This window comes from Protopterus annectens, chromosome 2.part1 (genome assembly GCF_019279795.1).
Source record: "Protopterus annectens isolate FY-2018-M chromosome 2.part1, PAN1.0, whole genome shotgun sequence".
NCBI lineage: Eukaryota > Metazoa > Chordata > Ceratodontiformes > Protopteridae > Protopterus > Protopterus annectens.
The window spans coordinates 902,766,858-902,779,631 of record NC_056729.1 but is presented as its reverse complement, the minus strand read 5'-3'; positions in this window follow the sequence as shown (position 1 = coordinate 902,779,631).

The following is a 12,774-nucleotide window of genomic DNA, read 5'->3' as shown; positions in this document are numbered from 1 at the left end:
TTTTAGGATTCTTCTCGCAGACAGATTGGCGAGAAAGGAATAAAAGAAGACAATAATCAAAATAAAACTCATAATGAAAACAAATGTCCCTTTCTGAACCACCTAAAGACTTAAAATATGAAACCTTGCAGCAAGGTACAGATCTCAATTCACCAATGCAGGAAATATTTGCTAACCTCAAGAGAAAGACTGGAAAAAATAATACAGAAAACATAAATCTTCAAAAAGAAAAAAAAGAAATCATTTAAGCATATCAGTAGAAATAAGAAAGACTCGCATGATTAATTTCAGAAGACTTATATATTTTAATGTATGTTTTATTTTATTGTTTTTAAATCTAATTTATTATATAATAACAAAAATTACATATTTGGCCAACCATGCAATTGCAGAAAACTATTTGCAAATTACAATCCTCTCTACAAAAGTAATCCCAAACCAATAAAAATTGTACAACAATTCAAAGACTTTGTCTTACTCTTCAACACCTTCTACTGTCTACTGCTGTAGCAGGACACCTCTTTGCTGATGCCTTCCTGTAGTGTTTTCCATTGCAGGAATATCATGGCTGGGTTTACATTTTGAAATTGCAGCAACCAAACTATTTCTACAGATGTGAGGGTGATGCCTCCATCCAGCAGAGCCATTAGTTCCCTGTGTCTCTGTCCAGCAGAGCCACTGCAGTGATCCCCGGGGTAAATTTTCTGTTTCCCATCCACTCATCAAAGTTTCTCTTAAAGAGTATTAGTGAGGGGGCTCTGCCTAATGTAGATTGGAATCCTGTTCCAAAGCATGGGGAGTCTCTGGGACAGGAATCTAGCCCTCCAGCATGTCCTATTTATTGTTGTGGTGAGGTTTAGATCCCTAGAGCATGTGGCATTTGGGGATTTTTTTTTTTTTTTTTTTAGGTGGAGCATGTCCATGAATTTTGGGTTGGACATGGCCTTGTATGTCAGGCAGAGATCACCTCTGAATAAGCGGTATGCAACCGAGTGCAGCTGGAGTTACTTCAGTCGGGCTGCATAGGGCATACGTTTGAGGCCAGTAATCCTCTTGGTGAGGTACTTCTGTAGTATTTCCAGCTGTTGCAGGTGTCTTGTAAGGTACATCCCAAATGGGGCATTGTATTCTATGATGGATCCAATGAGTGATGAGTAGAGGGGTACAATTACCTCTTTTGTTCTAGATGTGAACCCTTTTGTGATTAGGTGGGCCACATAGAAGGATTTTCTAACCACCTTGGCAATATGATTACCAAAGGAGAGATTACTTTCTGCTTGGGTCCCCAGATCCCTTATTACATATTCTGTATTTAGGGGACTACCACGTATGTGGTAGTTCATGGGTACTTTGTTTTTTCCAAAGGGGATGACTATGCACTTTTTGGAATTTAGCTTGAGGCCATGATTTTGACACCAGGTATCTGTCTCAGTGAGACCCTTCTAGAGGATGTCTGTATCAGCTGGAGAGTCAGTTATGGCCCCCAGTTTGCAGTCATCTGTGAACTTGGTCAGCCATAGTCCTCCTGTGCTTGCCTGTACCTCTGAGAAGTATATACCGAACAAGAGGGGTCCCAGGACTGACCCCTGGGGGACGCCACTTGTAACTGGTTTAGGGTTGAACCTAGAGCCTGCAACTCTCACCGTGTGGGTTCTGTCCATTAGCCAATTGGCAACCCATCTCATGATGTAGGGGTTTATATTCAGGCTGGTGAGCTTGTCTATAATACCAGAATGGGGAATGGTGTCAAAAGCCTTTGCAAGGTCTAGGTAAGCTGTGTGGACCTCCTTTCCCTCGTCTAAAGCCTTGGTAACTGTCTCAAAGAAGTCCATCAGGTTTAGGAGGCATGATCTGCCCTTAACAAAGCCAAACTGGGTAGGGTCCGATGTTTAAAGGTTCCCAATGTCTTTGTTAATTAATTCCATGATGATGCGCTCCATAGCCTTGCAGACCAGGCTAGTCAGGCTTATAGGGCAATAGTTCCCGTGGTCCATTGTGGCTCCACCTTTGTGGAGCAGGATAATGGTTGCTGTGCGCCACTTTGTGGGTACATAGCCTATAGAGAGGCTACTTACCCATAACTGTTGTAATCAAAGGACAGTTCATTGCTGACACAGGTTCCCAGACCTCTTACTATGGGACCAATGTTCAGGGTTGTGTTTTCAAAGTGATAATTGCAAGGGGAGTCATACTTGCCAAAGAATATGATTATGATCCTCCTATCATTTGCTTTTAATCCATGGTTTTGACACCAGCTGCTTGTTTGGGATAGACCCACTTGGAGGATTTTGCTGGCTTCTGTGGAGTTTGTAATGCCACTAGTTTGCAGTCATTTGCAGACTTAGCTTTAGTTTTGACCTCTGAGAAGTAAATTATAAAGTGGGGTAGCCCAAATAGTGAATCTTCGGGAGGACTTCTATTTGGAGAAGGTATAGTTACCCACTTAATGTCCTGGCTTCGATATGTCTACCAATTTGAGAATCAACAAGACAGGTATAAATTGACATTTAGCTGGGAGACTTTATCTATGACACCTGAGTGTATGATGGTATACTTAAAAAAACTGAATATGTAGTCTGTACTGCTTTGCTTGTGCCGATTTCTTCAATAACTTTTTCTAAGAAGTCAACCAGGAAAAGCAGGCAGGACCTGTCTTTGGCAAATTCAGACTAGGTTAGGTCCAGAGTCTGTATGTCACCTATATCTTTATATATTAATTCCATAGTGCTCCTTTCCATGGTCTTACAGAAGACACTGGTCAGACTTTTCAGTTTATAGCTGTCTGGGTCTGTTAAGGCCTCACTTTTGAACAAGGGAATGAATGCTGCTGTCCTCCTTTCACCTGACATGAAGCCTTTTTTGAGGCTGATAATGAATAGCTCCTTAGGGGATCAGACAAGTCTGGTAAGTTATCTGGCTCCATAGATGTAATGTACTTGGTCTTAGACTGAGGTTTGAGAATGTGTTCTTGGGTGATTTGTGTGGGCGGGACGTATATGTGGGCATGTGATTTGAGAATATTGGAAGTGAGAGGGGCTGTAATGAGATGAATTTGCATGCTAATAGATTACCTATATCCTCTGTCTCTGAGTATGTGATACTGTTTACTGTTAGTTCTGCACAGTGCCATACATTGTTTCTAACATTGTTAGCATAATTAAAGAAAGCATTGTAATTTGTCTTTCACCTGGGAGGCTATTTTTATCTCATATCTGGATTTGGTTGATTTGATCAAAGTCTGAAATTCCTTGTTTAGTTTAGCAAGAACATTTTTGCATCTTCAGAGTTAGAATTTTTTATGTGCAAGTAAGTGTTTTTTTTCTTTTTTATAGAACCTGTTTCTATGTAAGATCCACAATAGGACTTTATTTTTGAATTTGACATTGTAATCATTTCTGATGGGAACAGATCCATCGATGCAGCTATCTATATCTAGATCTATCTATACACACACACCCACACACACATATATATATATATATATATATATATATATATATATATATATATACACACAGAAAGAGAGAGAGAGAGAGATACATAGGTTCATAGGTGTGTACTAGGTGAATGACCCTGGAGACTTTACAAGCCTAGCCCATAAAATTACCCTGGCATCTTGCTACCCAACTGTAGTTTCCAGTGCCTCTGTCGAGTAGAGCCACTGGAGTGATCCCCAGGGTGAATTACTTATTTCTCATCCACTCATCAAGATTTCTCTTAAAGAGGGCCACTGAGGTGCTCTGTTTGACATGCATGGGGAGTCTATTCCATAGCATGGGCAGTCTCTCGGTTATAAACCTGTCCCTCCAGCACATTCAGTTGATTGTGATAATGAGGTTGAGATCTCTGGAGCATGTGGTGTGGAGGAACTGGGATTTCTTTAGATGTAGCATTTCTAACAGAGCTGGGTCATTTATGGCTTTGTAAGTCAAACAGAGATTGCCTCTAAGTACACGATATGAGACAGAGAATAGTTGGAGTTTTTTGAGTTTGCTGATATAGGACAAGTGTTTAAGGCCTAGGATCCTCTTTGTGAGGTACTTTTGTGGCCTCTCCAGTTGTTGCAGGTGTCTAGCCAGGTACATGCCAAATGAGGCATTGTATTCGATGATTGGCCTAATGAGGGAAGAGTAGAGGGAGCCAATGACCTCTTTCTTCCTGGATGCAAAACCCTTAGTAATGAGATTTGCTACATAGAAGGACTTTCTGACCACAGTGGCAATGTGGTGGTCAAAAGAGAGGGTGTTTATCACCCTGTGTTCCCAGATGTCTTATAACACCTTCTGTGTTCAGTGGACTACCATCAATGTGGTAATTTATGGGAACCGGGTTTTTCCCAAAGGGGATGACAACACATTTTTTGGCATTGAGCTTAAGGCCATGGTTCCGACACCAGTGGTTGGTCTCAGTGAGGCCTTTCTGTAGAATGTCAACATCACTTGAGGAGTTAATAATAGCTCCCAATTTACAACCATCTGCGTACTTTGTCAGCCAGAGTCCCTTCATGTTGGCCTGGACTTGAGAGACCTACTTAAAACCTACATAAAATCTGAACTGAAAGATTCCAGATAAGCAGTGGGGCTATATGGGTGGAAGGGGCTTTTAAATTTAGCCTGGCTATCTTCTCTGTTTTAGTAGGTTAGTCTTCACATAATCTGTGAATACCAATGTATTGGAATTGCTTTAGGTTTTTGTCTTATGGTTAGTGTGATTGAATTCAGATCAGATTTGACTGGGGGGGGGTTACATTTGGTGGGGAGCAAAGTGGCCACAATATTGGTAAATTCTAAATCCAGGGTGTTATCACCCTTGGACTGGGTGTGGACTAATTGGTTCATGGAGTTTATATTGATAATGTTCAGAAATTTGTCGATGTATAATATTCCCATTTTATGCAGGGGTAGTTAAAGTCTCCTATAGGAGAATGGTGTTTGGATAAGTATGTATTTATGGACTCCATACTTGTTAATTAGGAGATATGGACCGAAGGTATATAGACCAGGTCCTGTATAATATGATAAGGAGGCTTTGTCAATTGTACGTTTGATGTGGAGATGCTCCAGGCCATTATCTTGCCTAACTAGTGCACAGATGAAGTGTTTTTTTTTGAGTATGAAGATACCATATTCATTTGTGAGAAATTTTTCTTTTTATATTACTTGTTGCTTACAATACTTTAAAGATTATTGCATATACATTTTAATATTATTGTTCTAAAACAGCAAGGTGTGAGTTCAGATGCACTTTTATAAATGTTATAGAAGGGGAATATATTTGCTGATAAGGGTGGACAACATTTTGTTTTGAGTGTTGATTTTATGCAATTAGCAAATGGTTATTTCCATCTTCAGACTAATTTCTTGTTTTATGGCACATGGTCATTATGCATTTCAAGGCAGTGGCATATGCATATTACCATGTGCTCTCCCCTGGAAATGCACGTAGTGAGGCATTTATGTAACCAAGGATTTCAGATCAAGTCAAGTCATCAAATATAATTTTGGTAAATGGGAAAAAAAAAGTTTGACAAAACTTTTGACGAACAACCTAACAGTTTTCTTTTGCAGTGGTGCACGCCCCTCTGCACCTCCATGTGGGGGAAGTTCCCACACCCCCTGGGCTTATATATATATATATATATATATATATATATATATATGGTTTCCTATGAAACCATCGAAGTTACACTACATCGAAAATGAGAAGATCGGGACTTCTACATTGAAATTGCAAACCATCGAAAACGGAAATCGTCGACTTCCAAAGTGTCGAAATGGAATGTCACAGCACTGGTGTATGTTTAACGCGACCCGGTAAGTGTGCGACAGTGACGGAGGTAGGAGTGGTCAGGTAAGTGAGTTAGGGTTAGGGTGCAGGTAGGTGAAGTGTGCGATAGTGTCGGAGCTTGGGCTAGGGGTGGGTAAGTGAGTTAGGGTTAGGGTGCAGGTAGGTGAAGTGTGCGATAGTGTCGGAGCTTGGGCTAGGGGTGGGTAAGTGAGTTAGGGTTAGGGTGCAGGTAGGTGAAGTGTGCGATAGTGTCGGAGCTTGGGCTAGGGGTGGGTAAGTGAGTTAGGGTTAGGGTGCAGGTAGGTGAAGTGTGCGATAGTGTCGGAGCTTGGGCTAGGGGTGGGTAAGTGAGTTAGGGTTAGGGTGCAGGTAGGTGAAGTGTGCGATAGTGTCGGACCTTAGGGTTAGGGTTTGGGTCAGGGCTAGTGTGTATTCTATGTAGTGTAGTGTGTTGTTTACGTTCCGTGTGTCGGTGTTCTGGTGTTCGGTGTTTTAAATGTCGACGATTTCTGTTTTCGCTGTTATGTACTTTCGATGGTCTAGTCTCGATGTAGTCATTCTCGATGTAGTGTAACTTCGATGGTTTCATAGGGAACCATATATATATATATATATATATATATATATATATATATATATATGGATATGGATTCACTTTAGAAGCATAAAGTGGAACCCTGAGAACAGCAAAAGCTCAGAAGCAGGAAATTAAAACCCTCGAATACTGGCGGTTTTGAATTTTGTGCTTCTGAGGTTGTGCTGTGGTTATGGATTCAGGTAAGTGTGTGTGTTAAGGGTTTTGGGTAGGGGCTGTGGTGTGTGTCAGTGTGTTTTGTTGCTGTGATGTGTGTGTGTGTGTGAGGAGAATTTACCTTGTGTAGTGGTGTTTTTTGTGTGTTTGTGCGTAGTGCGACCTCGGAGTGAGAATGGGGGGAACAGCCCCCCACATGGGTGGTTTATGTAGTAGAGAACTTGTGTTTGTATGTATGTGTGTGTGTGTGTGTGTGTGTGTGTGTGTGTGTGTGTGTGTGTCTGTGTGTGTGCGTGTGCACGCTTGTGTGTGTGTGTGTGTGTGTGTGTGTGTGTGTGTGTGTGTGTGTGTGTAATAGAAGCGCGGAATTCAAAATCTCAGGTGTGCGAGATTTTGAATTTCCCTGTTCTGAGTTTTCGTGGTTTCAAAAATTTGACTTTATAGCTTCGAAATACTGAATTTTGATATTTTAGTATTTCGAGGATATAAAGTAAATCCATATATATATATATATATATATATATATATATATATATATATATATATGGGTCTACTTTAGTTGACTGAAACGCCAGTTCACCGACACGCAGAAGACCGAGACCAAATGACCGAAAATGAAGGTGATCGACAAGGTGAAATCCCGACAGCCGAAAGACCGACATGGGCAACGTGTGAGCGCGACTCGGTAAGTGTGCGATAGTGAGGGATTTAGGGTTAGGAAGCGGACAGGTAAGTGTGCGATAGTGAGGGATTTAGGGTTAGGGTGTGGGAAAGGTGAGTGTGCGGTAGTGTCGGACTTAGGGTTCGGGTAAGGTAAGTGTGTGTTAGTGACGGACTGTAGTTTAGGGGCGGGTTAAGTGAGTTAGGGTTAGGGTGCGGGTAGGGTGAGTGTGCGATAGTGACGGGCTTTATGTTTTAGGGTGGGTTAAGTGAGTTAGGGTTAGGGTGCAGGTAGGATAAGTGTGCGATAGTGACAGACATTAGGTTTAGGGGTGGGTTAAGTGAGTTAGGGTTAGGGTGCGGGTAGGGTAAGTGTGCGGTAGAGTTGGACCTTAGGGTTAGGGTTTGGGTTAAGGTTAGTGGATATGTAATTGTGTGTAATGTGTAGTTTACGTTTTGTGTTTCGGTGTAATGGTGTTCGGTTTTGTGTGTTGTTGGTATTGTGTGTTTTCGGTTGTTTGGTCTCGTGTTTTGCGTGTCGGCGAACTGGTGTTTCGGTCAACCAAAGTAGACCCATATATATATATATATATATATATATATATATATATATATATATATATATATATATATATATGTATATATATATATATATATATATCTATATATCAACTCAAAGGTTGCACAACATTGGAAAAAAAAAACATCCCCAGTGTCACCAAAAGTAATTTTGTTGAATATGAGTTGCTCATTTTGCATTTGCCAAAATTATGTTCAATGACGCAATGTACTTCCAGAGAATTGCTGCATAAATTACAGTGACCATCCATACTAATCAACATGTCCAAACTCCAAAACTTAGGTTTGGTTGATTGTTTTAGCAGTATGTGCCAAGGAGCCTTGTGGGCAGGTAGTGTTGGGGTGTGTATACGGGTCAGCTTCACATGATCGAACTTTCATAAAGTCGACTTTCATATGGCCGAGATCATATGATCGACCTTCGAAAAGCCAACCATGGGGAACCACTATCTCCGTACAGTGCATAATGGGAAAATTTCCATCTTCCGCACTGTTGTGCAATCTTGGAGTTCATATATTTATGTTATGTACCCCCACGGGAGGTGCAGGGGGGCTTGCCCCACTGCTAACAGTTTTAAAGTGAGTGTTCATTGTGTTTCTTATGTTTATTTTACATAGTCGGCTTTCCGAAAGTCGATCATATGGTTTCGGCCATATGAAAGTCAACTTTGTGAAAAGTCGAGGTAAAGTAGACCTGTGTATACATATATGTATGTGTGGCTGCATGACTGAGAATGTCTAGAGGTATGAGTGGTGTAAAGTGAGTGTGTGTGTGTGTGTGTGTGTGTGTGTGTGTGTGTGTGTGTGTGTGTGTGTGTGTGTGTGTGTGTGTGTGTGTGTGTGTGTGTGTGTGTGTGTGTGCGTGGGGGGGTGGGGGTGTTGTCATACCTCAACACTCACCTAAGCTAATTCACAAGTCCTGCAAAAATGGGGGGAGAATTTTTAAACTTACAGTTAGACTCCCTTAAAATGCTAACAGAGCAAAAGGTGTAAAATCACTATGCAATTTCCAAATACTAAAAATAATCAAACTCTAATGACTAGTACTACTGACTGTAAGGACTCATTATTTATGACACAGGGTAAAAATAATAAGAAGAGACACTGGGGATGTCTTGTCAACTCAGGAACGGGTAAGTTGGTGTATGTTTGTGTGTGTGTGTGTGTGTGCGTGTGTGTGTGTGTGTGTGTGTGTGTGTGTGTGTGTGTGTGTGTGTGTGTGTGTGTGTCTGTATGTGTTTGTAAGTAAGGGTCGTTGCTTGGCCAAAATGATGCATGATGGTGACTATAGTAGGAAACTGCTGTCTTGTACTTGCAGGAGTTACAGACAATTATACAACGACCCCCCCCATTAATATTTCAAAACGTGCATGCTGATTGGTCAGCATGCATGTCGTAAATCAGAGTTATAGTAATGGAAAAAAGTCCAGTCGTCCAGACTTTTTCCATTAATTTAACTCTTTTTTTACAGCAATGGAGAACGGAAGATCTCTGTTGATTTTTACACACTGTCTCGCTATGTTAAACGAGTTTAACATAGCGAGACAGCTTTAAAAAAAGTTACGGAGATCTTCCTATCTTCGTTGCTTTTTTAAAGGTGTCTCGCTATGTTAAATGGGTTTAACATAGCGAGACAGCTTTAAAAAAAACAACGTTGCTTTTTTTAAAGCTGTCTCGCTATGTTAAAATCCTTTAACATAGTGAGACACTTTGTAAAAAGCAACGGAGATCTTGCTTTCTCCATTGCTTCTGCCCACAGCTTTGATGTACTGCGTAAACATACGCATGCGCAGTACATCCGAAGTGCCGCAGAATACCAGACAGCTGTGGAAAGGCAGCAAGGAGGCATTATACAATGCCATTATTTAAGAAAAGTAATTATTTTTTTTCTTAAATAATGTCATTGTATAATAGCAATAACCCACTTCTGGGTGTGGGTAATGCTGGATTTACCCACGGTTGTCTTTGTTTGGTAACTCGGGCTTCACCCTCATGACCAAACCACACCAACCGTGGGTAAATCCAGCATTACCCACACCCAGGCGTGGGTTATTGCTATATTCAGGAAAATGCAAATCAGATGATAATGAGGTCGTTCATAATTGTGGTTAACATGTCTCTAAATCATATTTCCTGCAAACATGGACATAATTCCCTTTTTCTCTGCAGCTGTTATAGCCATCAGTAGGGTTATCCATGAATCCCCATGAAAGAGTAAGGGTGAACTGAAAACTGGACATTCGGAGAAATTGAAGAATGTTGAAAAAGGTAGTAGTTATGTGACAATATATACTGGTTATTGGAGAGAAATGCTATTAACATTAGATATGAATAATCTGATGAATGAAAAATAATGAGAATATTAGTTTGGAATGGTATCTGGGAGATTTTATTCCCTACAGAAAAGAGCATACATTTGGGATACAACTATTATATAGTTGTTTTTAACATTTTAAGAATGTTTACAAGAAAAATAGGACTACAGATGCAAAATGAATGAAATATAATTCTTCTATGGCAAATAAGGTCCACATTTTTGATTATATTAATGTAAAATATGTTTGGAAATGGTACATAACACATTAAGTTTGAGACCTCAGTTAAAAAAGTCATGTCATTTTTGCAAAATGGCATTGAAGGTGACAAGTGGTAATGAAACAGAAGGGAAGAAGTAAAATGGTGAAGTTTTTTCCGTATGTTCTTTCATATGTGGTTAAATACCACATGGCCAGATTGTAGAAGCAAGCCCAGCAGTTCACACAATGGGCCTACGCTATTCACATGATGAAAATAATAAAAGAAATCATGAAAATATACAAGATCAATGGCCAGAAATGCAAGCTATCACTAGACTGAACTGAAACCTAAACATACTATATAATGGATTCAGACACATCTAATATGGACAAGATTTCATTATATTTAACCATAAAGATATTGAAAATAATGTTATTGTTTACATTAATTTTAAAGAATACTGTTCAACAGTATTTACATTGGTATAAATAATTGTTAATGTTTATTTTTAACAATATATTTCAGCTAACAGCAGCTGCTGCAAGGCTACCTTGCCTTCAGTCGTAAGGATGTTGCGCTCAGCCTATTAATATGTGATATGTAATAACTGCCACTCATCCAACAGCACTAAATGTTTAAAACATATTTCGAGTCTGTGTTCTGCTACTCCCATTCATTATTTAAAACTGAAAAGTAAAGGCTATGCCTATCATGTATTTTTCAAGCACCTGTAGGAAGGTAGAAGGCAGTAACAATGATTACATAGAGATATGACCTCCACGTACTATATACATGAAGCCTTCCCTATGATCAACTGATTTTCAAGATAACAAAAAAGGAAACAAAATTGGACAAATGTAGCATCATTTAAATGGGACTGCCAAGATAATACTTGAGTAAACATACCTTGAATAGATAAAGGAAAATCATATGGTAGAAATAATGTTCGGAAAAAAAAAAACAGTGCTTAAAAATCTGAAGTAGTGAAATGCTAGCATACTGTGTCCCTATGGTGTCAATGAGAGTTTGGTAAGATACACACACACACACACACACACACACACACACACACACACACACACACACACACATATATCTATAGGTAGAGAGACAGAGATCAAAAAAGGTCATTACTTTCAACTACATATAGGAAATGCTCTGGTGATATGTTTAATTGCATTTGATAACTGCAGAGTGAATTCTAAAGAGTTTTAGAAAATGGGCAAACTGTACATCAGTACCCTGAGTGGAGAAAGAACATTCTCCAGCAGGTTATTAATGTATAGGTAATGCCCGCTGAAAAATTAGTCTGCCGCTTCATGGCAGCATATCAACCCCCGCGGAGCTCGGACTGAAAAAAAAAAATTAATAATTGCCATTATTTTATGCTCACTAAGCACCACATCTGCTATTTAGAGAACATAAAATATATTAAAAAAAAGAAAATTGTAAAACAGAAGTTTGTGTGTGTTTATGTCTGTGTGTGTGCATGCATGTGAGTGAAAACAAGAACGATCAAGCTGTTATTTCCCACCTTTCCTGTAACTAGTCTAGTCCAGGTACAGATTTGCTGTATCCAGGATACTTTGTAAGCTTCTGAGCCCCCCAAGCCTTTCTGTGTTGAAGGGAAGCCTTCTAGCTTATCAGTGGGAGTGGTAAGCATTAGGTAGCCTATCTACCATAAGAGGAATGGTTCCTGGCCAAGAAATTGTAGCTACTGTCCGTTTGGGCAGTTTTTTCCCATCTCTTTCAACTTTCTGGTTTAAAAGCCACACTTGCGCTGTTTACCACCTTTCCTTTTACTAGCCTAGTCCAGGTACAGCGTTGCTGTATCCAGGACTGTTGGTAAGCTTCTGAGCCCCATAAGCCTTTCTGTGTTGGAGGGAAGCCTTCTAGCTTATCAGTGGGAGTGGTAAGCACTAGGTAGCCTATCTACCACAAGAGAAGTGGTTCTGGCCCAGAAATTGTAGTTTATTGGCCGTTTGGGCAGTTTTTTCCATCTCATTCAACTTTCTGGTTTTAAAGTCCGTGTTTGCGCTTGACCCCCACCTTTCCCATAACTAGTCTTGTCCAGGTACAGATTTGCTGTATCCAGGACTGTTTGTAAGCTTCTGAGCCCCCCAAGCCTTTGTGTTGGAGTGCAGCCTTCTAGCTTATCAGTGGGAGTGGTAAGTACTAGGTAGCCTGTCTACCACAAGAGGAGTGGTTCTTGGCCGAGGAATTGTAGTTTATTGATCATTCGGGAAGTTGTCCATCTCTTTCAACTTTCTGGTTTAAAAGACCACATCTGCGCTTGTTTCCCATCTTTCCTGTAACTAACCTACTGGAAAGCACTAGAAAGCCTTAAACTGATAGAAGTCCTCTAGCTTAAAAGAGTGATTTTGGTTTGATTGAGTATCAGTTTTCTGTATTTTCTTACTGTACTTAACTGTTTTCTGCCTAAACGCTGATTTTTCCAGCACTTATTGTGATTTAAAAGC